A 27,741-nucleotide genomic window follows, 5' to 3' on the forward strand; every position below is an offset into this window, starting at 1 on the left:
CTATGTTTGCTCAAAGAGGTGCAATAATATCCTTATATGAGGCTGGTAAGCGGCAGCGCGCGATATTGTGACTTCTCAGTATCAGTCGGCAGTTAGTTTCTTCTGCTATTAAACGCTACGATGAGCTTGGCCATCTTGGTGACCGTCTGGAAAGAGGCAGAAAAAGAACTGTAAAGACGCCTTGGCTTCGACATATCGTCAAACAAAGATAGACCCGCAATTCACAAGCCAAGGTAAGAAAAATGGCTCGAGATTTAGGTGTAAGTCATTCAACGTTAAAACGAGTTGTTAAAAATGAGCTCAAGTTAACAGCATACAAGCTGCGAAAAGCGAAGCGGTTGGATGATAAAAATAAAAAAATACGCCTTGAAAGATGTCGCTTACTGAAAGCGCGCTCCGCTGGTGAAGCGCGGAAAATATTTTTTTCACCGATGAAAAATTTTTTCAGATTGAACAGTCTCATAACCGCCAAAACAATAGAGTTTACTCTTCTAGTCGCCTTGGAGCCACAGCAATTATCCCCCATCGGCAAAGACCGGATTCAGTCATGGTTTGGCGTGACATTTTCTCAACAGGCAAAACTCCTCTCGTTTTCGTAAAAAAAGGTGTGAAAATGAATCAAGAAATATACTGACGCAATATTTTAGAGAGTGTAGTTCTTCCTTGGAGCCAGTAGCACTTCGGTGACCAACCGTGGACTTTTCAACAGGACTCTGCTGCATCTCACAGGGCCTTAAATGTGCAGTAGTGATGTATGGACCATTTGCCAGAGTTCATAAGTTCCAAGGAATGTCCTCCATTTTCATCAGACATTAATCGAATGGATTTCAGCGTATAGTCAATTCTAGAGACGAGGGCCTGTGCAACATCACACAGAAGTGTAGACGCGCTGAAGGTAACACTTACTCGTGAGAGGGACAAAATATCTGAAGAGGAGGTACGGAAAATCGTCGAAAACTTCAAAAAACGTTTAAGCCTTTGTATTAAAGCTAAAGGTGGTTATTTTGAAAATAAATAGATATATTTACATTAAAATAATACTGTATTTTTATTATAAAGTAGTCACCGATACACTGTGTAAAAGAAAAATAAAATAAACCGTAAAATAAGTTGTCAACGTATTTCAGAGCCACCCTGTAAAAGAGATTAACTTTTGAGGGGGCGTGTTGAAATATTGACTTTATATACAAAAGTTTCTCTTTTTTAAAGCTATAATTTATTTCGACATTTTCAAGTATTATTTATTATCGTCGACCTTTTTCTTATCGTAAACATTTGGTAAACTAATTATAAGCCCTGTAAGTACCACGTCATTTGAGTAACACATGTTCACAACTTGTGAAGATTTATATTATAGTTTCTTAGTAGTAAAGAAACTAAATAGCCAAACACGGTCATAAATAAAAGTGTAATGTTGAGTGTTGAATAGACCCTTATAATTTAACACAATAAGTTAAATCTTTTAGCTTTAAGAGTTAGTTCACTCGTATCCTTCAGACTGTAAAGACATACCTTCGATACTCTATTTGAAGATAAATAAAGTGACTATCTTCCTACAACAAAGTGCTTGAATTATTTACTAAAATTAATCACACCACTATCCATAATCCCAATACTACGAAACTATGTTAGCAAAAAATTGCGCGCATTCAGCGAAATGGAAAGGTTGGAAGTTATGTATGAAATAGATGGCCTTATTCTTAATCGCCGCTGCCGTTCAATGGAGTCAAACGCATCTTCCAGAAGTACTTTTGTTTTACTTCTGACATGTGTAGGAGGCCATCGTCTTCTATGTCAAGTTACTCAGAACCGGCGCGCAGTGGACGGGTGTATAGATCAGGACAGCTCCGACAGACCACACGCATTTCATATTCTTAACCACCACAGATCCATATAGTGGATCCATCAGAAATTCATACACAAGTCGATGATCTTCCATATATTGAACCACCACAGCTTTATATTCCGGAACCACCGGAAGTTCACACACAAGTCCATGATCCAAATGTGATCATACTTCAAAATGATGTTATTTCAAACTAGTTCAACGCTTCCAATGAGACGTCAAGGTCGTTCTCATACGTCACGTACTGAGCAAGCGATTCAGGAAGTTATTCAATCAGTTGAAGAAAATGCAGAACTCTCTACGCGGCGACGTTCATCGACTCTGGGGATTTCGCGAAGCACTTTAAGGCGAATTTTGAAATTTGATTGATTTAAAGCTTCACCCTTATAAGATTCATTTGGTCCAAGAACTTACCCATGACGACCATACAAAAAGGGTGGACTTTTCCACCTTGATGTTAGAGCGATTTTCCAACTTCGAAAACATTATTTTCTCGGATGAAGCCCACTTTCACCTAAACGGATTCGTCAATAAACAAAATTGTCGTTTTTAGAGCGCTGAACAACCTTCGCTCAAGCATCAAAAGCTACTCCACTGTCAGAAAGTGACTGTTTGGGCTGCCATTTCTGCCAAGGGGCTGATAAGACATTTTTTTTGAAAATTCTCTTGGTCAGACGCTCACAGTTAATAAAGAGCGTTATGTAGAAATGCTTCAAGAGTTTTTAAAGCCTACTCTTGCTGGGCTCCAAGAATACAACTTCCAGACCTGGTTCCAGCAGGATGGTGTCACATGCCATTTGAAATTAGAAGTATCTAGGTAATGCCAGCGTACGGGAGATGTTCCACCGTTAAAGTCCTTGGATCATTACTGTTCCTCATATTTGTAAATGATATCTCAAACTGCATATTTACCAAAATTAATTCCCAAGATGATGTTATTAATATGCAGCATGACCTCTCGAGGCTTGACAACTACTGTATTTCAAACAACCTGTGTAACAATCTGGTGTATGTGTTGTATGAAAGTTAATTTATTATCGAAAACGATACCTAAATCTTTTATTTGCTCTAGCTCTTGGACAATCTCAGATTTTATAACATAATTGTTGCGTATCAGATTTCTCTTGCGTGCAAATCTCACTAAAAAGCATTTTTTAGGATTAAGGTCCATTTTATTAAAGTTGCACCAATCAACAAGCTTGTCTATGTCACTTTGTAGTTTGTAACAATCGTCGATTGTGTCAATTGTTTTGCAAAACTTAAGATCGTCAGCATACATAAAACTTTCTGAGAAAGATAACAGGTGAGGAATATCGTTAACGAACGTGTTAAATAATATTGGGCCTAAATGTGATCCTTGAGGAACCCCAGAATTAATATAGTGTAATGTAGAGCGGAAGCCATTAACAACGACGTAAAACCTCCGCTTGGACAAGTAAGAATTAAACCATTGTAAGAACTGACTTGAGATTCCATAAATGTGTAACTTTTTCAATAACAATGTGTGTGAAACCTTGTCAAAAGCCTTACTGAAATCGGTATAAATAACATCGACTTGCCCATTGTGATCTAGGGAACTAGAGAGACTTTCACTAAAATCCACTAAGTTAGTCGTGGTGGACCGAGATGGCATGAATCCGTGTTGACTAAAACTGAAGAATTACTTGAGATGATTTTGCAATGATGGGCAAATTAAGCTTTCCAATATTTTTCCAAAAGATGACAGTATGGATATTGGTCTGTAGTTATTGATTAATTCCATAGAACCCGTTTTATGTATTGGAACGACTTTAGCAAGCTTCCATTTAGATGGAAAGACACCCGAAGACAGTGATTTGTTGTAAATTTTTAAGATGGGCCATGCCAACTGCTCCGCACACTCCACTATGAACACTGCAGATATTCCGTCGGGACCTGCACCCTTCTGTTTATCTAGACTCTTCAATTTTCTTAGAACCGTCCGATAATTCAGAGTGGGGGTATTTAGATGTAAATTATTATTTCCTAATTGGTGAAGAATACTAGAAGCAGCACTTTGATATTTATTATATTCGCTATCAAAATTAATGTCGTGTAATAACATTGTTATCATTCGTATAAACTGATACAAAGAAACTAGAAAATAGCTCACAAATTTCCATCCGAGGTGGTTATTGATCCATTCGTCATGGATGCAGGGTAGGAGCTGCTGCCGCCTCTTTTTGATTTGATGTAGGACCAGAAAAGCTTAGGGTTACTGTGAAATTTATTTTCCAGATCTTTCATGTAGCGGGAATAGTTATCTTTTCGCATCTCGAACTGAGCAATTTAAGCTGCAACTCATCACGTGGATTTTTAAAAATTTTGTACCGACGTCTTACACGATGTTTTTCATTTAAATTGCGTTTTAGACTATAGTCGAACCATGGAGGGAAGTTTTTAGATTTAAGCTTGTGATTTGGTACATTATCGACAATAATTTTATTCAATACACTATAAAAGACTTCAACCATATCGTCCACGTTCCGAGAATTTGCAAATAAATCTTTCCAATTACATTCTCCTAGCAGTTTACATATAATTTCGTAGTTAGCTTTATGAAAATTGAAATAAGCTGTTTCTTTATTATATATGAGATTCGAATCCCGATTAAATGAAATGTTAATATCTAAAGGGGGGTTTAAAACATCTATATTAGTTAAGGGGTCAAGAGATTCAGATACAATGCAAGAATTTATGTTAGACAAGACTAAGTCAAGAATCCGGTTAGACGTATTATAAACATGGTTATGTTGTTTCAAATTATTCAAATAAATAAAATCTACTAATGGTTGATATAAATTAGGAATTTTAAATTCAGCTGTTTCATCCCCCAACATACTCCAGTCCAAGCCACTTAAATTAAAGTCACCTATTATACAGTAATGGCTGGGGCGGTAAACCCCCAAAAATTTGTTACATTCGTCTAGAAATTGCTCCAATAACATGCGATTAACTGGTGGAGGCAAATAAGTGACGCAAATTGCCAACTGATGCGGTGGAAAAGACTTGACTGTGGGTGTATCAATAAGCACCCAAAAACTTTCCAAAGATGAATGTTCAAAAAAAATTGGTTTAGAGATAATTTTTGTAGAAACTGCTATTAAGACTCCACCACCATCACGTTTGCAATTCGTAGAGTCACCTCTGTCCCGTCTGTAAACAATGTATCTCGAGTCAAACAATTCACTACTGGGCACAGAACTGTTCAGCCAAGTCTCAGTTAGAACCACTACATCAAAAGAGTTACACAGAACTTGTCTAGAAAAAGCGTGAGAAACTTTAATTGGCTTTATGTATTTATCCTAACTGCTACATATATCTTGTTTGTATAAGCTGTTGGTGCTCCAAGTAAATAAATATATAAATAAAAGAGAACATCTCGAGCGGAAATGGCGACTATATCCATAGGAACGTTTAGCGCGTTTTTAATATTAAGATCCGCGAATAGAAGAGTGCTCGCGGCGAGACGGGTCACACCTGGATGATGTAATTTTTAAGACCTATTTATTACCTACATTAATGTTCATGATTCAATTACTTTTTAAATAAATTCTTTGTCTTATTCCAGTCTTTTTTTATATAGGTTTTAAAAGTAAATTTTATTCTGGCATACCCTGTATTTTATAAGATTTATACATTTGGCTACAATTTTGAAAATTTTAAGAACTGTGATCCAACTGCCACCTGAAACAGGGAACCTCTGAAAATCAGCCCTGTATCTGCTTTGCAGATGAAGCACATGCTGAGAGGTCTCCCTTTCTGTACTAACTACTCTCGTACCTTATATTGTAGTTTTAACTACTTATTTTTATTTCATTTTATTTTAATCTTATTTTTGTCCCTTTTAGTTTTAAGTTGGTGCATGAATAAATTATTTCTTTCTTTCTTTCAAATATCTCATAAAAAGTGATTACCTATATTATGTACCTTTTAGTATTTGTAATATTTAAAATCTTTTGAGACTGTGATGTTATAGAATATTTTCTTTATAAAATTTCCTTAATAATTTTATAGTTATAGTTTTTCATGGTGGCGGTAATCAGCGTGCCTCCGACCCCGCAAGGATCGCGCAAACACTTAGCGCGCTGGCCGGTCTAACCGCGGACCAGGCGATGAGAGAATTGGAACAAATGGAGCGCCCGGGTAGGCGTCTGGAGGCGGCAGTCACGGCCCTAATAAATAACAGGCCTTTGGCTTCCCGTGCTATCGACTCCAGAGTGTGCCTGGTGTGCCTCGCGTGCCACTTCTCGGGGGAAGAGAACGTTGACATGGACGGGGAAGACGACCAGACGCCTCTGAATGCTGAGGTCATCAGGAGAACCCTGCTCCGCGGTGGCTCCAGTGCACGGGCCATGGCCATGGCAGCCGCCGCTCACAACAGGGAGATGCACGCGGCAAACGGCAATATACACTTCCTCACAGGCCACGCGGAAAGGAGAATTGACACAATAGAGCGCCTCCGGGACCTGTCGACGAGGGGGGACAAGTACGTCTGGCGGACAAACCGCACTGTGTCGGACTACCAAAGCGAGGCCGAGTTGGAGCTCCCGGCAATGACTATCCAGACCGGGGTGGCGGGAGGGTCACAGTCAACATCGGCCCTGCCCACTGTACACTGTTACCTCGGGACGGCGGGGGCTATAGTCCCTGACGACTTCTGCACCCCCCGGGAAGGGTCCTGCACGCCTGATGCATCGGAGGGGGGTTCCGAGACAGAAACCCGGGCCCCGGAACCTACCCCCGGACCTTCGAAGGCGGGGAGGAGGAAAGACTGTTCGGTAGATGACAAGAAATACAGCCTCCTGAAGAAACTCAAGGGCCTCGTCAAGCTGAAGGGGAGTAAGAAATCTATGGGGGACGAGACCAAGCAGGTTTTCAACTCCCTGTCAATACAAACCTCCCGGGAGTCCCTCAGCGAGAGCGGCTTGAGCGGGGGGCATACAAATAACGCGGAGGAAGCGAAGAAGGCCTGGGGTGACCTGTACTGGTTCGGGGTTGGGTCTGAGCCTCATTTTGACGTAGCCGAGTTTATACCGTCGGCGGGCTGTATCGAGGTACTAGAGGCGGAGCGCGACCCGGGTAGTAGAGACGACAGACTCAATCCCTCTCAGTCCCGGAGTGTGGACGTACATCAAGGGCGGCGCGAGGCTGCAGTCCGCAGTGGCGGGCTCAGCCACCACTATAAAGGGAGATGTCCGACTCCCGGCTCTTAAGGTAAGGCTTCTAGACTGCCTGAAGGGGTACGGGCTGCCTTTCCCCTCAGGGGTCAACTGGGCGGTTCCCTATAGGATGGACGTGCCCGCTGAGGTGGACACCCGGGACGTTCTGGACGGCTGGAATTACCAGTTCGTCGCGATCCCACCGCTCGTCCTCGACGTTGCCTTCGCGACCCGCGCGGACGGCGAGCTGCCAGTTGGCGGAGAGGTCTGGAACCTTAGAGACCCGACCGTAGCGGTAGTGGTGCTGGATGCGGCGGCTTCTGACTCCGCAAACCTTTGGGCACTGCAGATACTGATGGCACTGCCCTACCCCCTCCTCACGCGGACGGAATGGTTCCTGATTAATAACTATCAGGGGCAGGACGAGATTGAGCCGAGGGCCATTGTGCGCACGGAGGCACTCGTAACCATCCCCTCGGAGGTCAAGAAGCTTGTGCTGATATACTCTGGGGGTACGGGGTTCGTCAACATCGGTAACCAACACATCGCGGTGCAGGCACCCGACGGCACCCGCCTCCCCGAGCTAAGGGCACACGACGCTCACGACCTTATCTTCGACTCGGCGCGTCTCGTAATGGGATATCCGTTCCCTGCCTCGAAACTCCTTGACCGGTGGGCCTCTGAAAGATTGGCCACCACATGGCATGTAATGAGACTGAGAAATATTTCATAAGAAAGAAAGATTTAATAAACAACCAACTGTACCGTCATAAAAAATTGTATCCAAAAATACCAAAAAATAAAGAAACAAGCTATAATACCACTAATAGCACTATAACGGTAATGAAAACTTGTGGAAACACTACACCATTTTACAAATGGTAGACATACAAAATTCATCGAATGAAACCGAAAAGTCTACCAATGCGACTAAAGATGTTGAGTCGGCAACTTCGATGACACCAGTGTTGATGTAAGTTTCAATATCCAAACTAAAGAGTCACGGTCAAAATGGGCGTAAAACCAACAGCTTTAAAATATATTTTATGTGAAAGCTAATGACCATTACTTAAATTTATACTATGACGGCAATCACCCAAACAATCGGTGAGCAGAGATATTCAGTGATGTTCAAACGTATTTGTTATAGAATCCAAAAAAAAACCGGAGATAACACGACACGATGTTGTGCAAAGCTAGGCCAAAGAAACCAATCTATTGGTTGGTAACCTAACGGAATTACTACATTCCATCCCTTTCTAACTTCTCTCTTAATCAGGCGCCGACCAAAAAACAAGGGTGCGAGCAGGCCGGGCAATGCGCGTCAGTCGTTATTCATATTTTTCATTACTCATGCTCGGAAAGAACTCGGAGTGAACTTTTCGCAACTTGTGTTCTGCTGTTTTTGTTAAGTACAATGGAAGAAAGACAGTGTGTTATGTGTCGACGCTCTGTTTATCGACAAAGACGTCATGTTTTGCATGAAGATATTCCTCAGCGCGATCCACAAATGGCAGCATATATACGAGAACATGCCGTGATACATGTAAGTATTACGCATTACCTATGATATAATCATATTTACATACACCGCAGTGCACAATTCGAACTCTTTACCTATCTGCTACCTGTCCCGATGACGAATCCAGTGCTAAGATGACCCATAAACAAAATGAACAAAATGTTTACTAATGCCATTCAAGTGTATAAGGTTTTAGCAATAAGCAGCATAATTGCGTGTAAAACGTAAAGATCTTTAGTTACTTTTGTTCTGTGAAAAGTATTGTTATGGCTCACTCAACAAAATATCGCAAAAGACAAAGCAAGCGACTAATTATATTTTGTTTATTCATTTTTTTAACTTATAGTTACATTTTTAAATATTTCTTATATAAAAATAATTATATTTATTATTATTAGTACTATACCGACATATGTCGTTTTATCTCCGTTGCATTTGTGATTTTACCTTGAAGTACCTACATCACGATAGTTATTTGTGTTTTTATTTTTCAGGTTGAATTCAATAACGTCTATTCAACGTGTCATAGATGCTGGCAACGATTAACTAATGATGTTCCAAGGATTGAAGAAGTACATCCCAATGAAGCAGTGCAGCCTAATGCAGCTATACAACCTCAGGAACGAACTTTAGAAGTAGATGATTTTATGAGAGCTCCAAACAGAGCAGATCGTTGTATTTTTAATAACTGTCATAACGAAACACGGTTACGAATTCCTATGTCTATAAAAATACACATGTTATGTGAACATAATTTGTATATACCTGGAGAAGCTAGAGCGTGTCGACAGCACCTTGAAAGCAATAACTGGAATGATTTAATTAACAACTGTCGCACATATCACGATTTTAATGCTGCTCAGTTTACAGATATTTGTAATATTTTTAAAAACGCTGCTTCGCGTGGTACAAGATTCGATTTTGATTCAATGACTGAATTAGACAACGAAGACTTGTTTTTTTGGGTAGGATTTAATTACGAACAATTTAACATTATTTTAAATCAAACACCCTCACTCGCAAATCAAAGTCGTCCCCGGACAGTACTTGGAGTATATTTAACAAAACTTCGCACAGGTGAAAGTAATGAACGATTGGCATCATTGTTTGGTATGTCTCGTCGAACTCTAGAAAGAAAATTGAAAATCGCTAGAGAATGTATAGAGGCAGAATTTACCCCTTTACATCTAGGGTTTGACCATATCACAAGGAATAATATCTTAGAGAGGAATTTGTTGATACCAAAACACATATTCGGTAACAGTGAAAACAGCAAAGCAATAGTTATTTGCGATGGTACTTATATTTATATAGAAAAAAGTTCTAATTTTTTGTTTCAAAGATTGTCTTACAGCTTGCATAAGTATGAGAATTTACTAAAACCCTTTATGATTGTCAGCACTGATGGCTACATTTTGGATGTCCTAGGTCCGTATGCCGCCACTACATCTGATGCAACAATCATGCAAGACATTATGCGTGATGAAAATAGTGCTTGGCATTGGATTTTTCAACAAAACGACGTTATTTTGGTTGATCGGGGTTTTAGGGATAGCTTAGCTAGTATTGAAGAGTGGGGTTATGAGGTACACATACCACCCACAAAAGACAGAAACGAAACCCAATTAACAACGGACCAAGCCAATAAATCGCGAACGATTACCATTAGCCGCTGGGTAGTGGAAGCCATGAATGGCAAAATAAAACAGTGTTTTAGACTGCTGCGACAAACATATATTAATAGAGCTCTTCCCCACATGTTTGTAGATTTCAAAATTGGTGCTAGCCTTTTAAATGCTTTTCGCCCAGTTTTTGAAAACCATCGACTAGCTTCAGATATAATAAACATTATTGATGAAAAAATAAACAACCCGAATCGTTTATTCGATTACGTCGAACTTAAAAATCTGAATCGACAACGTCGAGACTTTGTAAGAATGGAAGCAAATCTACCATTCCTAAATGATTTTCCACGTTTAACAGAGGAATGTATAGTGCTTCACGCTTTGGGAACTTATCATATAAAACTGGCAAAATCGTATGTCGCAGAACATTTCCGCGATGGTGTTTATTTAATTGAATTATACAGGGTGTCCCAAAAAGTAGTGATGAACGCAAGTTGGGAGGTAGAGGACCTAGAGGGCTATCCGAATCACCCCCATGTATGTTATGCGATTTTTCGTATTTTCGGAGTTATGACGTTTTTTTCAATTTTTCTGCTATCGCCGAGTACGATGATATTTTCACTCATGGTGACGTGAATTATTGCGCTAGATGCTTGATTTTTTTTGTGTGCTAAGCTGAAAGATAGGTCAATTCAGTATGGTAACATTTATTATCGTTAAATCTTCAAATGGAATAAAAAAAAGAGTTAAATATCAAGAAAGATAAAATTATCCAGTATGTTCAAAACTTCAAGGGCCCATAAAAAAATAAAATCACATGAAAAAAGTTTTCCATTTGGCTTTTAAAAACTTGCTCTATCTATTGGGTAGCTACCCTAAAAATTTCATTTTATTATTCAGAAGGTTTCAATCGAAAAATTGAAATCTAAATGAGGCAAGTGAAAAAATTTAATTTACATGATGATTAATAAAAACAAATTAAAACCAATAACAAGGTGTTTAATTACCAGAAATTTTTAAAATAACCCTGCTGTTGCTCAGTGCAAGTGCGACATCACCGTAAAAAGTTGTCTTTTAAAATATCTGAATGCCCTTTTATCATTTTTAATGGTTTCTTCTGCTACTATGAATTTCGGGGTTATTTCGTCCAAATTATGGCAGTATCTCGTTTTTGTAGTATCCCCACGGAAAAAAATTAATAGGGTTTATGTCCGGGGACCATGGAGGCCAGGCTAAAGGGCAAAGATACCCTGAAAGATAGATTGGTCGTTGCAGCCTGCGCATGCGCCGGTGACGCCTGCCTTAAATCCTGGCCTCCACGGTCCCTCGACCTAAACCCCATTGAATTATTTCAAAGGGGATACTAAAAAGACCTCGGCTACTTGAAAGAATGCCACAATTTGGACGAAATAACCCCGAAATTCATAGTAGCAGAAGACACCATTAAAAATGATAAAAGGGCATTCAGACATTTAAAAGACAACTTTTTAAGGTGATGTCGCACTTGCATTGAGCCACAGCTGGGTTATTTTAAAAATTTCTGGTAATTAAACACCTATTTATTAGTTTTAATGATCATCATGTTAATAAAATATTTGCACTTACCACATTTGATTTCAATTTTTCGATTGAAACCTTCTGAATAATAAAATGAAATTTTTAGGGTAGCTACCCAATAGATAGAGCAAGTTTTTAAAAGCCAAATGGAAAACTTTTTTCATGTGATTTTATTTTTTTATGGGCCCTTGAAGTTTTGAACATACTGGATAATTTTATCTTTCTTGACATTAAACTCTTTTTTTTATTCCATTTGAAGATTTAACGATAATAAATGTTACCATACTGAATTGACCTATCTTTCAGCTTAGCACACAAAAAAAATCAAGCATCTAGCGCAATAATTCACGTCACCATGAGTGAAAATATCATCGTACTCGGCGATAGCAGAAAAATTGAAAAAAACGTCATAACTCCGAAAATACGAAAAATCGCATAACATATATGGGGGTGATTCGGATAGCCCTCTAGGTCCTCTACCTCCCAACTTGCGTTCATCACTACTTTTTGGGACACCCTGTATAGAGAGGAGTCATTAGATGATTTAAACAGATGTAATATTCTGCAAACTAATGTGTGGTTGCTTCGAATTAAAATACAGTCGCGGCATGTCAGATCGCGCACATATAACACTTACATTTTGATCGATAGAGACCAAATCGGTAGAAATGCGATAGTTGAGCATTACTGTACTTGCTTAACAGGCAGAAGAACAGTAGGAAGTTGTGCCCACATAGTTTCAGTTTTGTGGTTTTTGGGGTTAGGACGGCACGAGCCTTTCATTGCACCCGCAGAACATTTATTAGATGTTATAGTTGATGATAACCATTGATATTTAAATAAAAGGTATCAATATTTATTATTTTATTACAAATATGTGTGTTTTATTTAACCAATCTTTGGGACTTTTTTGCAGTGATACCCGGTCGATATTGGGGTTAACAAGTATTTAGGGGGTATTTAGAAGTACAATAAAGTAAATTACTTACAGTGAAACTTCTTTATCGGGGGTGGACAAAAATTTTGTGTAACATTTTTGCGTTACGTTACGCCGCGCGCGTGACATTTTTGCGTTACGCCGTACTCGTGACTATACCTAGTCTGGTCATAAGTTCTGTCACATATGTTTTATTGAATAAACAAAAAGTTACTTTTATATATTTATTGTTTTATATGTGGCAATAAAGCTTACATATTACTTAATAATTTCGTATAAAAATTATTCAAAATGGCATCTATGTTTTGCGATACAAGCTTTCAACCTCCGCGGCCAGTCGTCTATCGCAGCACGCACCATGGCCATGTTTATTTCAGCAGCTATTTTAATATTGGATGCTTTGAGTGACTCCAAATTTGGGTGAAGATGACCAATCTTCATGACGAATGATGTCAATCTGATGGGCGGCCAGCCAATTTTGGATACTCTTGGCTTTGTGGGCAGGTGCTGAGTCCTGCTGGAATACCCAGTGCTGTTTTTTAACATGGTCTGAGAAGGAGGTTTTACGAGGTTTGTCAGGACCATATTTTGGTAAACATTGGAACTTATTTTCACACCCTTTTCACAGAAAAACACCTCTGTTAGGCTAAAATAAGACACTCCCAGGAAAGCTATTACTGATAAGGGGTGATGGCCGCGTTGGACTCGAAATACACGTTGAAACGCTTCTTCACTACTGTGGGTATACACTTTGATATTCTGTTTGTTGCAGCACTCCTCCACTGTAAAATTTTTTTCATCTGAAAACAGGATTTCACGATACATTTTTCTCGCGTATCGTTTAAGTAAAGCGCGACATTTATCCAGTCTTAATTTCTTCAGGCGTGTGTTAAGAAGATGCGATGTTTTTCTACAATAAGCCCATAGTCCTAGGTCCTTGTTCAACACTCTTTTATCTGTGGTACTGTTAAGGCCCATCTGCAGTGCTAACTGTTTTCGATTTCGGACCGGACTTTTTCTTATTCGCACCTTTACTGCATTTATCACTGCTGTCGTCCAAATCGTACGACAAAGACCACTTCTATTCCTATCTTCTACTCTTGAATCTTACTTAAATCGTTTTATAGTGCAAGAAAAAAATTTCTGTGTTATTTGTAAATTTTAAAGCAAACTGAAAATTTCTCTTGGCGCGTAACCGCTACGATGCAGAGCGAGAACAGCGACTCTGTCCTCTTTTTGCGTCCACTACATTGTAACAAATACGTTATTCTAATAAAGTGTGTCGTTTTTTAACGCGTAAAATAATCAAAAATCGAACGTGAAAAAGAAATTTGCGGTAAACATAAAACATTTGAAAATCTAACATAATGACAGAACTTATGACCAGACTAGTTATACATGTTATATTAAAGTGATCAGCAAAATCAAAGGGTTTGTTTTAATTCTAATTCCAGTGAATTTATAAAAAAGTAAATAAGTAATTACATCTATTTTTCAATTACTTACTTGTAATAATGGTATCTATTTAATTTAATAATTTATATAATATAATATATAATTATATTATTTATATATTATATTTATGTAAACTCAAACTCAAACTCAAACATTCATTTATTCAATTAGACTACTATTTAGTAGCACTTTCGAATCGTCATTACATAGTATTTTAACATTTACCACCGATTCGGAAAGCAGTATCTATGGAGAAGAATCGGCAAGAAACTCCATAGTTGCTCTTTTAAATAATGTCAATAAATTTACATAATATGTAACTTATATCTACCTAACTACATAATATGCCAAAGAACTGTCCTGTGGTTTTTACGCGACAACCCTCCATGGGTCTTTATCGTCCATATATTCTTGAATACTGTAGTACGCTCTCTGAACTAGTACATTTTTTATGTAAGTTTTAAATTTAGTACTACTAAACTCTTTAATATTATGAGGAATTCTATTGTATAAGCGTATACCTTGACCCATAAATGAATTTTTAACTTTAGCTAATCGGAAAAATGGCATTTCAATTCTATTCTTGTTCCTTGTGCCATAATCGTGTCTATCTCCTACTCTTGTGTGTAAGTCAGAGCTTTTGTGTACATGTAAAATATTATTAAATATATACTGTGATGGTACAGTAAGGATACCAGTATTCTTAAAATGATCTCTTAGTGAGTCCCGAGCACGTAAATTATATATAGAGCGAATGGCTCTTTTCTGTAAGATAAATATAGTTTCTATATCTGCAGCCCTGCCCCACAGTAGAATTCCATAGGACATAATGCTATGAAAGTAGCTGAAATAAACCAATCTGGCCGTATCTTCATCGGTGAGATGCCTTATTTTTCGGACTGCATATGCAGCAGAACTGAGCTTACCTGCAGCGGTGTTGACATGGGCTCCCCACTGTAGTTTCTCGTCCAATGTTAACCCTAGAAATACAGTAGACTCAGTAGGATGCAATACCTCCCCGTTCAAGGTAATATCTCTGTTCAACTTTTTTACATTAGGAAGTAAAAATTCAACACAAGTGGTTTTTTTGGCATTTAATAATAAATTATTGGCAGTAAACCATTCAGATATGTGTAAAAGAGCACTGTTCACTTCGTCAACATTTGGGTCATGCCTATCCACATTAAAAATTAATGAGGTATCATCTGCAAACAGAACTATTTCACACCTATCCTGCAAATAATAGGGAAGATCATTGATATATACCAAGAACAAGAAGGGACCTAAAATTGACCCCTGTGGAACACCAATGTTAATTGACGCACCGCTAGAACGTTCTCCATTAACAACTACAGTCTGTATCCTATCATGCAGGTATGACGCTATGAGGTTCTGGGCTTTTCCTTTAATTCCATAGTGATTAAGTTTACGTAACAAAGTACAATGTTCAACGCAGTCAAATGCCTTGGAGAGGTCACAAAATATCCCTAGAGCATTTTTTGAGTTTTCCCATGCCTTATATATATGTGTTAGAAGTGCAACTCCAGCATCTGTGGTTGAGCGCCCCTTTGTGAAACCAAACTGTTTGGTGTGCAGTAAATTATTATTTGCAAAATGACTACTCAATTGGTTTAATATTAACTTCTCGAATACCTTACTTAATGTTGGTAAAATAGAGATAGGTCTATAATTGTTACAGTCTTCTTGATCGCCCTTCTTAAATAAAGGTATAACTTTACTAAGCTTTAGTAAATTAGGAAATGTACCATAGTCACAACACTTATTAAATATGGAAGCTAAATTTTTCGCAATATTTTCTATTATATTATTAACTAAATTTACGGACATTCCCCAAAGATCACAAGTATTTTTAAGATTAAGCGTCTTAAAGGCAGTAACAATATCATTAGCAGTTACGTGTCGTAATTCAAATAATGTACTGCACTCCGCAACATGGTCCCTCAAAAAGGTCTCTGCAAGTGCTGAAGACGAATTTAAACTATTAGTAATAGTAGCAGGGACACTACTGAAGAATTCTTCAAAAGCAAGCGCAACATCAGCACTTTTGTCAATAACCCTGTCATTATTTACAAGTTTTATGGTATTACATGATTTGCTTTTACCCATTTCACCATTAATAATTGACCAAACTGTTTTAACTTTATTATCAGAGTCGCGTATTTTTTCTTTGATATACAAACGCTTTGCAGTGAAACAAACTTTTTTAAAAATTTTTGAGTAATTTCTAACATAACTAAGAAAAGATGGGTCTTTATTATATTGCTTCATACCATATAATTCATAAAGAATGCTCCTGCACCTATGTATACTAGCTGTCGCCCATTTACTAAATGGTAAATCCTTGGTAATATTTAAAGATTTAACTTTAAATATTTTTTCAAATTCTTTATGTACTAAATTAAAAAGGTTTTTAAACATTTCACAAGGACTATTAGGATAGGATTGATCATTTAGTACGGGCAGGTTTTTATTAATATTATTCCTAAATTTATTAATGCCTTTTTTAGTTATAGGCCTAACATTAATCCTTTTAAATGTAGGTATGCAATCCCATTCAAAAACTACTTTCTGGCCACAGTGATCCGAAGTCAATGTATTGAGAATATTTTTCTCTAAACAGATGCAGTCACAGTATATATTATCAATACAAGTTGCAGAAGTAGGTGTAATTCGTGTGGGTTCGTTAAAAAGTTTATATAGATTAAATGACTGAAACAAATTAACAATTCGTGTAGCCGTTTGTGTTTGTAAAAGTAAATCAATATTAAAATCACCACATACTATAACTTTTTTTTTACTCCTGCTTAGACGCTTTAATATATCTTCCATGACTGTCTCAAACATATTATAGTCACTGGAAGGGGGTCTATAAACGCAAACAATAATATAACGCTCCAGCTCCACACAGGACAGTTCAATGGTCCGTTCTACAGAAAGACTAACAATGTCAGTTCGTTCTTTACATTTTACACTATCATGTACAAAAATAACAGAACCTCCGTGAATAGCCTGTGTCCTAAAGTATATACTTTTTAATTTGTAATTTTCAATATTTACTAACGACTGACATTGTTTAAGCCAATGTTCTGTTACACAAAATATTTTAATATTGTTATCATTCAGAAACAATTCTATTTCTAACAATTTGCTAGCCAAGCCTTGAATATTTTGATGCACAATGGAAAAAGACTGCTTAGCTGTTGTCTTATATACTAGTTTAAATCTAGCTTAGGGCTAGATTGTCTGTCTACACTTAATCTAGGTTGATGTATAAAATTACTACTACATAAAATTATAGTAGATCGATGGTCTGATACCGAACATGTACCAGACTGGTTAATATTATATGCTATTAACATAGCAAGTTCACGCTTATATCTATATGGCAGATACACTGTATTCTTTGTCAAAGTAAAAGATGTATTATTTATATATTATTATTTATTTATATAATTATAATATAATATATAATTTATAATTTAATTGTGGTATTTATTTTTCTAAAATTGTATTTAAAGTTAACCTCAGTTTTTGATTGAATTTTTTAAAACATTAATAAATCTATGACTCACGTTAACACGTGTTTGCTTGATTGGTGTTCAATTATGATTTTGTGAATTCAATATTTATAACTTATAAGAATAAACCTCAAACTCTTTATGTCCAATCAAAATCCGCCTAAGTCGAAATCCTTTATAAGTTGAAAACTCTATATAACGTGGCCGGCGTAAATATTCAAATAGGTAGCGAGGAACGAAGCGACGAGCATCTTAGGTTAACTTTTGAACTACCGCACGAGACGAGCGAGCGAAGCGAGCGAGTTGCAGCAGCGGCCGGTGTAAATATTTAAATAGGTAGCGAGGAGCGAAGCGACGAGCATCTTAGGTTAACTTTTGAACTACCGCACGAGACGAGCGAGCGAAGCGAGCGAGTTGCAGCAGCGGCCCGTGTAAATATTTAAATAGGTAGCGAGGAGCGAAGCGACGAGCGTGTTAGACTAACGTATTTCTGTAATATTGTATACAAGCTGTGCCGCGCGGATTCACCCGCGTGGCTATGCTCCTGTTGGTCTTAGCGTGATAATATATAGCCTATATTACTCGTGGATAATGTAGCTTTCGAATGGTGAAAGAATTTTTAAAATCGGTCCAGTAGTTTATGAGCCTATTCATTACAATCAATCAAACAAACAAACAAACAAAGTTTTCCTCTTTATAATATTAGTGTAGATAGTAAATTATTTTTTGAAAAATAAGGTCATAAAGAAGTTTCACTTCTTACGTGTGTACCTACTCTAGTACACGCACACATTTTACACGCACAAAAATGTGTGCGTGTACTAGAGTACACACGTAAGAAGTGAAACTTCTTTATGTCCTTATTTTTCAAAAAATAATTTACTATACCTATACAATATTAAAGAAATACGTTAGTCACACGCTCGTCGCTACCTACTTAAATATTTACACCGGCCGCTGCTGCAACTCGCTCGCTTCGCTCGCTCGGCTCGTGCGGTAGTTCAAAAGTTAACCTAAGATGCTCGTCGCTTCGCTCCTCGCTACCTATTTACATATTTACACCGGCTGCTGCTGCAACTCGCTCGCTTCGCTCGCTCGGCTCGTGCGGTAATTCAAAAGTTAACCTAAGATGCTCGTCGCTTCGCTCCTCGCTACCTATTTACATATTTACACCGGCTGCTGCTACAACTCGCTCGCTTCGCTCGCTCGGCTCGTGCGGTAGTTCAAAAGTTAACCTAAGATGCTCGTCGCTTCGCTCCTCGCTACCTATTTGAATATTTACGCCGGCCACTGCCGCGACTCGCTCGCTTCGCTCGCTTGGCTCGTGCGGTAGTTCAAAAGTTAACCTAAGATGCTCGTCGCTTCGCTCCTCGCTACCTATTTAAATATTTACACCGGCCGCTGCTGCAACTCGCTCGCTTCGCTCGCTCGGCTCGTGCGGTAGTTCAAAAGTTAACCTAAGATGCTCGTCGCTTCGCTCCTCGCTACCTATTTACATATTTACACCGGCTGCTGCTACAACTCGCTCGCTTCGCTCGCTCGGCTCGTGCGGTAGTTCAAAAGTTAACCTAAGATGCTCGTCGCTTCGCTCCTCGCTACCTATTTGAATATTTACGCCGGCCACTGCCGCGACTCGCTCGCTTCGCTCGCTTGGCTCGTGCGGTAGTTCAAAAGTTAACCTAAGATGCTCGTCGCTTCGCTCCTCGCTACCTATTTAAATATTTACACCGGCCGCTGCTGCAACTCGCTCGCTTCGCTCGCTCGGCTCGTGCGGTAGTTCAAAAGTTAACCTAAGATGCTCGTCGCTTCGCTCCTCGCTACTTATTTGAATATTTACGCCGGCCACTGCCGTTTTCAGCTTATAAAGGATTTCGACTTAGGGCGCTTGTGCACTACAAGGAATTTTACTGTCCGGCATTCCGATTTTTTACGGTCCGGTGTGGCATGAAAAAACCGATGAATTGCTTGTGCACCTGTCCGTCTTTACTCGGATCAGTGCGGTACAGTTCAAGGAAGTTTGGCGGTATAATGCTATCATAAATGATTGTTTTTGCATTTTACAAGAAACGAGTAAAAAATATAGAAGGTGAAATATTATATTATTTCGTTATAATAAAAAGTAAAGTTCCATAAGAGATTTAAAATGCGTGTTTCACTTATTTATTTTAATCGGTGACGAGGAGCTAAAGCTTTCCCACTTGAACTTTAACTTACCAACACTAACTTAGATAATAATTATAGGTCAATGCTTGGTCAATGTATATAAAATAACAATACCGACTTCTCAAATCTCATTGCCAACTAAAAGAAAGTAAAACAAGAGCTTGCTTTCAATTGGCATATGCAGTAAAAACAGTAAAATCCAAGCAAGTGGGCATTCGAAAACAATTATACCTACAGCGACTCGTAGACACAAAAAACCATCCGGAATAGGGAAAAGTAAAATGTCGGACAGTAAAATTACGTATAGTGCACAAGCTAGTATATAGATTAATGGCGTGCCATACCGGACCGTAAAAAATCGGAATGCCGGACCGTAAAATTCCTTGTAGTGGACAAACGCCCTTAGGCGGATTTTGATTGGACAGAGAGTTTGAGGTTTATTCTTATAAATTTTGAATTCATAAAATTATAATTGAACACCTGACACCAATCAAGCAAACACGTGTTTACGTGAGTCATAGATTTATTATCGTATACTCCTAAAATGTTTTCTAAGAAACAATAGTGTACTTACATTGTCGGCACGTTCTTAAAGTCGGTAACTTATTTTTGTTCGAACAATAGAGGTAATAAATTCCTAATGATCAATTTGTAAAGGTTGTAAAATAAAAAATATTCTATATTAAAACGTATAAGTATATAATATGTGCGTCATTAATTTCTGACTGTTTCGAAATTTGGTGCAAAATAAAATAGTGTGTAAATAAAATTTGTAAAAAATCAATAAAATAAAACAATTGAGTAAAGATCTATAGGCATATTATGTATGTATTATACATAATATGCCTATAGGCATATTATGTATGTATTATTAAAAAATTCAATCATAAACTGAGAATAACTGTAAATATTTTAGAATTAGAAAAATAAATATGTACCACAATAACATTCAAGTACCTATTAGAAAAAATTTATACATAATTCCACCCACGTGCTAGTGTATCTATACATATTATCTATACATATTATAATAAAATTCAAAAAAATTGAAAAATACAATCAAAAAGTGAGGTTAATTTTAAATAACTTAGAAAAATAAATACCATAATTACACCTAAGTATTAGAAAAAGATATGTAATTACTTACTTTTTTTTTAAATTCACTGCAATTAGAATAATTAAAATAAACACTTTGATTGTGCTGATCACTTTAATATAATATTATCACGTCACCATAGAGCGTTGGAAATAAATACGAGTGCAATAGAAAAACGGTCAAGTAAAGTGGTAGGACGTACGTTAAAACGATACGATATCCCTACTCCGCTGGAGAAAGTATACGTCGAATCACGCGTGGTAGGGATAAGAAAAAAAATGTCACGAGTACGGCGTAACGCAAAAATGTAACGCGCGCGGCGTAACGCAAAAAATGTAACGCGCGCGGCGTAACGCAAAAAATGTCTCACAAAATTTTTGTCCACCCCCGATAAAGAAGTTTCACTTCAAAAATTACAACACATTTTATTTCTGTTGGTTTTACGCCCAGCTCTCATACAAAAATGCCCATGATCTATTGTAATAATTTTTGTTCTGTTGACTATTGTCAGGTACTTTATCAATACCAAGTACGAGTACATCTAATGACGTTTCCCGTTCCCAAATACAAGAGATAAGCGAAAATTCTGCACATTCTTCAAAATCCCAATTCTTCAAACAAGTCGCGAAAAAAAGAAAGCCAACGCAAGAAATACAACCTTATTGGTTAGGTTGTATTTCTTGCGTTGGGGTGGATGTATATCCACCCCAACCCTCTATATTGGGTTGAGCAGTAGCACTCCGCTGGCCTCAGCAGGACCACCGTAAAGTTCTTGCAATTTCACACAAGCATTCCAGTTGTTGGAAAACATTTGTTTTCACTTAAACGTGGATAAATGTAACGTCATATCATTTACTAGGAAAATTAAGCCAATATTATTTAATTACTCTCTGAACGGAACTTCGTTGACTAGATTGACTGAAGTCAGAGATTTGGGTGTCTTTTTGGATCACAAATTAACTTTTGCTGCCCATGTTAATTAATTACGTTACAGCCAAAGCATATCAAATGCTTGGTTTTGTTTTAAGAATTGGTAGGGAATTTAAAAAGTGTTCAACTTTGATTCTTCTGTATAATTCGTTCGTTCGATCTATATTGGAGTATGCATCTATAATCTGGAATCCGCAATACAATACCTATATAAATAATCCATACTAATATTATAAATGCGAAAGTAACTATGTCTGTCTGTCTGTTACTCAATCACGCCTAAACTACTGAACCAATTTGCATGAAATTTGGTATGGAGATATTTTGATACCCGAGAAAGGACATAGGCTACCTTTAATTGCGAAATATGTACCACGGGCGAAGCCGGGGCGGACCTCTAGTATTGAATATGTCCAAAATAAATTTATCAAACATTTGAATTATAAAAGTGCTAATCAGAGGTCCCACTCCCGAGATTATCTTTATCTTTGATAAATAAAAATTTACTTTTAATTTACAGAAGAACCTACGATTGAAGACACTGATTCTCATGACACTGTTTCTCTTCGTCGCATCCAAACATTAAACAGGTAGGACTAGCTAGCACAAACGCGAACCAGCAAGCACCAGTTACTATAACAGTACAGTACAGTACCACTGCTTGCACACTTGACACTACTGGAAATACTAGGAGAGCTAAAAAGACTGAAGATAATTTTCAATAGGTTTCTTATCTTAAACATAATAAAAGGTTAATAAATTAACTGAGCCTAACGCCATTCAAATATTTAAGGGCTGCTTAAACGTTTTAGCACCGCTTAAACTTTGTTTTCGTATTCTCAAACGTCAATCCATACTAATATTATAAATGCGAAAGTAACTCTGTCTGTCTGTCTGTTACTCAATCACGCCTAAACTACTGAACCAATTTTCATGAAATTTGGTATGGAGATATTTTGATACCCGAGAAAGGAAGAAAGAAGAAGGCTACTTTTTATCCCGGGAAAATGACGCAATCCTGGAAATCCCACGGGAACGGGAACTATGCGGATTTTTCTTTGACTGCGCAAGCGAAGCCGCGGGCGGAAACCTAGTTTTAAATATCTCTTAAATTTAAGCGCACCTTTAATTAAGTTGTGCTCAAAGACCACTTAGCTCAAGGCATTCAACGCAAAAGCTTCGAAATAAAAAAGAATAAGCCGTCAGTAAATAATTTTTTTGAAGTGCTTATCCCTGAAAACAACGATGAAATGAAAGAAAAAAAAAACAGCTACCAAAGTTGTAGGTAAAGGACGACGCGTCAAATTGGGCCTGAAACTTGGGTTAAGACCAATACACGCGAAATATTGTTCATTTGGACCCCAAACTAGGACAGCCTGTATTTTGGGGTCCACCTTCCTTAATGACACAATAATAACAAAACTATAGCATAAATAAATAATGATTTAGGTAATTTAGCTATTTTTTATACAAAATTATACAAAATAAAATTTAAATTATACATTTTAACTCAAGTTTAGTAGATATACTCATATGTTGTGCGTGCGTGTTTGAATGCATGTGTGAGCGTGTGTGTATGTATGAGTGTGCGTATGTGTGTGTGTGAATGTATGAGTGAATGAGTGTGTAAGCGCGTGAGTGGATGTAGTGGCCGTTGCATACACAATCGAAAACAATTCATGCGATAGGTGACGGTAGCCTGTCAGTCAAAAAATTCAAAAATCCGTCAGTCGTCTTTATATATTGGTGGTGACCGCACGTATTATCTTTGTATGGAATTATATAGAGCTGCTGTTACATACCCTTCTTAGTTTTGTTTCAAAGTTGAGTTTTCCGATAAAATGATTATTTACACAGGTAGCAGATAGCAGTGGGGAAAGTGAAAATTAATAAGAGCATAATGAAAGTTCTGATCATTCTGCGACATCAGAAATAGAGATAATCCCTGATTCTGTAAATCCTTTGGACTAAGATTTTAATGATTAGATTTCTACAATTTAAATGCAAACCAGTGTTTGAAAATCATTTTTTTAAATATAAACTTTGTCTTATTTTTAACCTTCCATACATCCATCATTACGCCAGCTTCAGTAAGATACTTTAAGACGAAGTGGTAAGTTAAGAAGCGTAAAATATGGCGACAGAGGTGTCTTTGAAACAGTTTTTTGGTATCAAACTCTTAATTCTATGGAATGATATTCCTACCATCGTAAAGATAAAGATATGCCTTGTATTGTCATACACGTGGAAACACGATTAGAGTAATTTGCCTCGATAGAAAAAAATCCTGAAAATCGTTAAAAATCGTGAATTTGTTACAATTTTACAATTTTACGGCGATTGTAAGGGAAGAACAAGTATAAAATCTATATTTTCATAAACTGTACGTCAAATCCCATATGGTAGTACAGAGGGTTTTTCTAAAATAGAAGCTTTTTTTTATTATTAAGTAAAAAATACAGCGCTCGCGCCTACGATGCAGAAGTAGCTGTCTCAGACGGCCACGAGCCCTCGTCGCGAGTAGACACGTACTGCATCGTCGCGCTCGCCACTCTGTGCGAACTTCGCAAATAATATACCCATTTCGGCAGTGTTTACATTTTGATATACAATGGGCAATAAAAGCTTTAGAGGAAGGAAGATATCCCGTTTGCGGAAAAGAAGGATCGCCCAAAACAATCTATCTCAGTAAGTATCAACCTACCAACCACATAATGCGGAATGTCTAGGTACCCTTTTTAGGGTTCCGTAGTCAACTAGGAACCCTTAAGGTGGCTTCCCACGGTATGCGATGTCGCGGACGGACGCGGACCAGCTCGCACCTACGCACCGTGGGAAGGGACTCGTCCGTGGTAGCACAGGCGCGTCTGTGGCGGTGCGCCGTATCCGTCGCGAGTCGGTTTTTTCAAAGGTGCGGTGCGAGCTCGTGCGGCGCGGTCCGAGCGCGTCCGTGTCATCACAGACCGACAGGTCACAACTTGTTCATACGCTGCCGCGAGTAGTAGTGTTTTGGTTGCGAAAATGGAGTGGACGAACGAACAAATTTTTGAATTTAAAATGAACCAACTTTATGGAATTCTTCAGCGCTAGAACATAAAAATAAAACCGATGCATACGATGCATGGAACCGCATAAAAATCCAGTTAAAGGATGGAACAATCTCATTGAAGGAAATAAAAAAGAAGCGTGATAATTTAATGTCGACATACAGAAGACAAAGGACTAAAGTAAGAGAATCTATAGTTTCGCCATGTCTGTCTGTCTGTCTGTCCGCGGATAATCCCAGAGACCGTTAGCACTAGAAAGCTGAAATTTGGTATCAATATGTATATCAATCACGTCGACAAAGTGCAAAAATAAAAATAGGAGAAAACATTTTTATTAGGGTACCTTTTTTTTTTAATTTTTACCCTAACGTGTGATGTATTGTTGGATAGGTATCAAAAAATTAATAGGGGTTTGCTAAGATCATTTTTTGATAATATCAATATTTTCGGAAATAATCGCGCCGAAAGGAAAAAACAAAGCGTCCCCCCCCCCTCTAACTTTAAAATCTGAAAAAAATCTCATAAGTAGGACTTTATGTAAACTTTCTAGGAAAATTATTTTGAACTAGATTGGTTGAACAGTTTTTGAAAAATTTCAGGTTTTAGGTTTTTTCTCGAAGGTTAGTTTTTTTCCACAAATACGATCTGTCGGTCATCTCTGTGGTAGGGACACTTATTGCTACAGGCTAGAAACTACGGAACCCTACACTGAGCGTGGCCCGACACGCTCTTGGCCGGTTTTTTATTATCTTTTCATAATCTTGGTAGAAAGTAAAAATATCTGAAAAATAAATTTGGTCTTTTTAGTTTTTTACTTTTTGAGATATTCATAGACAAAATGCGCCTGAAGTTTTTAATATACAGGGTGTCTCATAAGTACCCAACGATTTCATGATGCAAAAAATTTAACTAATTATTGGTTTTAAAATATAATATTGACAAATTTAATAGAAAACAAAAGGAATTTTTATTTTTTGAAGATTACATCGTTGAGATGGCGTCCATTACGATGCCGACATTCTTCGAGTCTTTGGTGAAAGTTTCTGAAAACTTTCTGAAGAAGAGGTCTATCTACGGACGCAATTTTTTCTCCGATGTTGGTCTTCAAGTCGTTCAAAGTTTGCGAAGAATTTTCATACACATTTGACTTAAGATACCCCCATAAAAAAATCGGGTGGCGTCAAATCCGGGCTTCTGGGGAGCCATTCAATGTCACCCCTTCTTGAAATGACTTTTTCGGGAAACAATTGGTGTAGGGCTTCAGTTGAGTGGTTAGTTGTATAGGATTTGGCTCCATCCTGTTGGAACCATGTCCTGACATTATAATGCTCACATTCTTGAAGCTCTGGCTCGAAAAAGTTGCGTAGCATGGCCACCTAATGCTTATTTGAGGTTGACGTCGCACCGAACTTGCCACCAACTCAATGTTTTCATCCGTTCTTACACTTCTTGGGCGCCCAGATTTCTTGCTTCCTGTTGTGTTTCCGGTAGTGTTGAAACTCCGGATCCATGAGAGTATGGTAGAGTTGCTGGGCGTTTCATCAATATGCCTCAATCGATAATTGAGACGATACAGGCGCCGTCGATTTATTGTTTTGAAAATAGGCGCGAACGCAAAAACCGCGTTGCTCTCCCGTGAACGACATGGCGGCAACTAAAAATCCTTGGAACGCGCTAGCTAATGCCGCACTCACCGCTCCCATCAGTTGCGCCGGCTAGTCTAGACACGCTTTTGAAATCGTTGGGTACTTATGAGACACCCTGTAGCTGCAGCTCGCGGCTTCCCCCGCGTGGATGTCTGACTTCGCAATATCATAATAGAGTTTTACAACAAAGACGCTTCCCGAAGAGGATTGCTAATAAGGGTCACTGTACACTTGACCAAGTATCGGTATCACCTCGTATCGATTACTATCGATACAATTTATTGTTTTCTTAGTACCTATGAATATGAATGCTAATAAGGGTCACCGTACACCGGGTGTCGGCATTGACTTCTATCGGTATAATTTTTATTTATATTATTGGGAACGATACTAAGGGATATTTGAATACATATTTGGAGGTTACTAACATTTGATAGATTAAAATAATATAGAAGACTTACTATTTTACAGATTACGAGCATTGGTTGGACAAACAAATATAACAGAATTGCGTTCAGTGAGTCCTGTTCAAGTGCCATCTACGTCTAGTGTAAATTTATCAGCGTAAGGAATTCATTTATCAAATCATAAGGGAGTAACTAATTATGACCAACGTGCTTTTTAAAGATACAGGGTGTACCAAAAAGTAGTGATGAACGGAAGCTGAGAGGTAGAGGACCTAGAGGGCTATCCGAATCACCCCCATGTATGTTATGCGATTTTTCGTATTTTCGGAGTTATGACGTTTTTTTCAATTTTTCACCTATCGCCGAGTACGATGATATTTTCACTCATGCTGACGTCAATGATTGCGGAAGATGCTTGATTTTTTTTTGTGTGCTAAGCTGAAAGATAGGCCAATTCAGTATGGTAACATTTACTATCGTTAGATCTTTGAATGGAATAAAAAAAAGAATTAAATGGCAAGAAAGATAAAATTACCCAGTATGTTCACCACTTCAAGGGCCCGTAAAAAAATAAAATCACATAAAAAAAGTTTTCCGTTTGACTTTTAAAAACTTGCTCTATCTATCAGATAGCTACCCTGAAAATTTCATTTTATTATTCAGAAGGCTTCAATCGAAAAATTTAAATCTAAATGTGGTAAGTGCAAAAATTGAATTAACATGATGATCATTAAAACCAATAAATAGGTGTTAAATTACCAGAAATTTTTAAAATAACCCCGCTGTTGCTC

At 37.8% G+C, this 27,741-nt stretch overlaps 1 long non-coding RNA gene across 1 annotated transcript in view; it reads right to left on the reverse strand.

Moving 5' to 3' along the window:
• LOC149910816 (uncharacterized) overlaps positions 1-27,741 on the reverse strand; it is a 52,147-nt gene that overhangs the window by 11,512 nt on the left and 12,894 nt on the right. The window lies entirely within an intron of this gene.

The sequence above is a fragment of the Colias eurytheme genome, chromosome 1 (assembly GCF_061535395.1).
Source record: "Colias eurytheme isolate Ceu_HAF_F1 chromosome 1, ilColEury1 Martin Lab GWU primary, whole genome shotgun sequence".
Lineage (NCBI taxonomy): Eukaryota > Metazoa > Arthropoda > Insecta > Lepidoptera > Pieridae > Colias > Colias eurytheme.